A 2,648-nucleotide genomic window follows, 5' to 3' on the forward strand; every position below is an offset into this window, starting at 1 on the left:
ATAGCTGCTTTATGGATTAATAATGTTTGTTGTTGTAAGGTGCCATCAAATTGGATCAAACTCATAGCAACTCTATGCACAACATAATGAAACATTACCCAATCTTGTACCATCTTCACAATTGCTGTTACATTTTAATCCATTGCTGCTGACACTGTGCCAATCCATCTTGTTGGAGGTCTTCCTCTTTTTTGATAACCCTCCACTTTAGCAAGCATGATGTTCTTCTCCAGAGAATGGTTCCTCCTGATAAAATATCTGCAGTATGAGAGATGAAGTATTGCCATCCTGGCTTCTAAGGAGCATTCTGGCTGTACTTCTTCTAATAGAGATTTGTTTGTTCTTCTGGCAGTCCATGGCACTTTTAATATTGTCCAACACCATAACTCAAGTGCATCTATTCTTCTATAGTCTTCCTTATTCATTGTCCGACTTTCATAAGCATATGAAGCTATTAAAAATTATGATAGTGTATGTGTTTAACACAGTACATGGGTCATAGTAGGTACCCAGTTGCTGACATTGTTTCCTAGACTACTTGCCCCAGCCTTTCAACCAGGCAAAACCCTTCAACGTATCCTGTAAAGATAAGTTCAAAAGTTCAAAAGGCATCTGCTCCATAAATTTATACTCATATCTAATGAAGTGCTGGTAAGTATTTAACAATTGATTTGCTGAGGATGGGAGAGAACACTGATGTTTGCTGGTTTCCATAAATACTTCCACCATGACTGATCTCAAACTGCTATCATGGCATCATAGCATGGGGAGTTGAGAAAAGATGTTCACAACCATCTCTTACAACCAACTTGGCTCCTGCATGTCACTCACTACTCAAATCTTACTTCACCCTGAAATAGGAATCACTCCCTTTTCTGGCTTCAAAGCATATTAATAATTTGTCTTATACAAAGGGGCTTCAATAAGTTTGTAGAAAAAATTTAATTAAAAGATAATGGAAATTTTCCATAAACTTTCTGAAGCCCCCTCGTATATATCTGAAGTCCTGGTATGGCGCTATGGGTTAATGCTCTAGACTATAAGGTCAGTTTGAACCACAAGGTCAGTGGTTCTCAGAAGCTCTATACAGGGTCTTTATGGGTCAGAACTGACTCAACAGCACTTAACAACAACAACAAGATATAGATCTGAGAATACTGCAATGAACTGTAATTATTTTCCACAATAAAATGTGACTGCCCTGAAGTAAGGAATAATTACTTGGCTTACCCATTTTTAACACAATGAATGATTTTCTTCTTAAATATAGCTATCAGTAAAACACTAAATATAGATAGAAATAATAAAGTAACAAACCAAAAGAAAGACAAAATACTTTGACCTATCATTTAAGATCCTACATGAAAAATACAAAAGGTCATTAAAAAGGAAGAAAATGCTAAAGTGGATGTCAGAAGAGAATCTGAAACCACATAGTAACTAAAGCAAATGGAAGAAATAATGACACAAAAGAGCTGAAACAGAAAATTTCAAAGGAGAACTCTAGAAACAAAGTAAAGTATTATAATGAAATGTGCAAAGTCCTGAAGTTAGAAAATCAAAGGGAAGAACACACAAACTGCACTAAAGGCATTAGCAAAAAACAAAAACCACAGCTCCAGGCATTGATGGACTACCATTTGAGATGTTTAATAAACGGATGCAGTGCTGGAGGCACTCACTAGTCTATGCCAGGATATTTGGAAGACAACTATCTCATCAACCCACTAGTAGAGGTCCAAATAAGTGCCCATTTCAAAGAAAGGTGACCCAACTCAATGCAGAAGTCAACCAAATCATTGATGTTATTTATACACAAGTAAATTACTGAAGATAATTTTTAAACTATTGCAGCAGTACATCAACAGGGAACTGCAAGAAATTCACACTGGATTCGAAGGAGGACATGGAGTGAGAGATATCATTTCTAACATCAGATAGATCTTGACTGAAAGCAGAGAATATTAAAAAAATGTTTGCTTGTGTTTTATTGCCTATGCAAAGGCATTTGACTTTGTGGATCTTAATAAACTATGGAAAACAATAAAACACTGATAGGTTCCGGGCACCAGCCTTGACTCAATTATTAGGAGGGTCTCGATAGGAGGATGTGGAGTCTGTGAATGAAAAAAAATTAAATTAAATTTGAAAAACTCAAGGAGTCAATGGGTCATTTTTGAGTCTCAGGCAGATGATGGTAATGACTCTCTCTGATGACTCCCTTTCTGACTGCTGCCTTGACTGTTTATTTCAAAATTGTTGCTTCTTATATACCATTTAGAACATACTATGATCTCATAACAGTCACGTACAAGCAGTTACAAATCAATCAAATATTATATTGTTACATCAATGGTACAAGAGGAACACAAGGTCACCAAACATTCCTGTGTCTCTATACTTCTTAGTTACCGTGATAACGTCTGCCTTCTGTGAGCGACTCTGTTTCTCTCTAATCCTCCCTAAAATGTCTAGTTAATTTTAAACAAAGTTCTACATCTTAATTTCTAACATTACCAACATCTATTACTTTCTATAGATTCATTAATTACAGCTTACAATGAAAAACATAATTTTTACTATAACTGGTTATACATATAATTGATCAAACAATAAAAACAAGAATATAAAAGTACCCTAAAGTTTCA

The sequence above is a fragment of the Chrysochloris asiatica genome, unplaced genomic scaffold (genome assembly GCF_000296735.1).
Source record: "Chrysochloris asiatica unplaced genomic scaffold, ChrAsi1.0 scaffold00353, whole genome shotgun sequence".
Classification (NCBI taxonomy): domain Eukaryota; kingdom Metazoa; phylum Chordata; class Mammalia; order Afrosoricida; family Chrysochloridae; genus Chrysochloris; species Chrysochloris asiatica.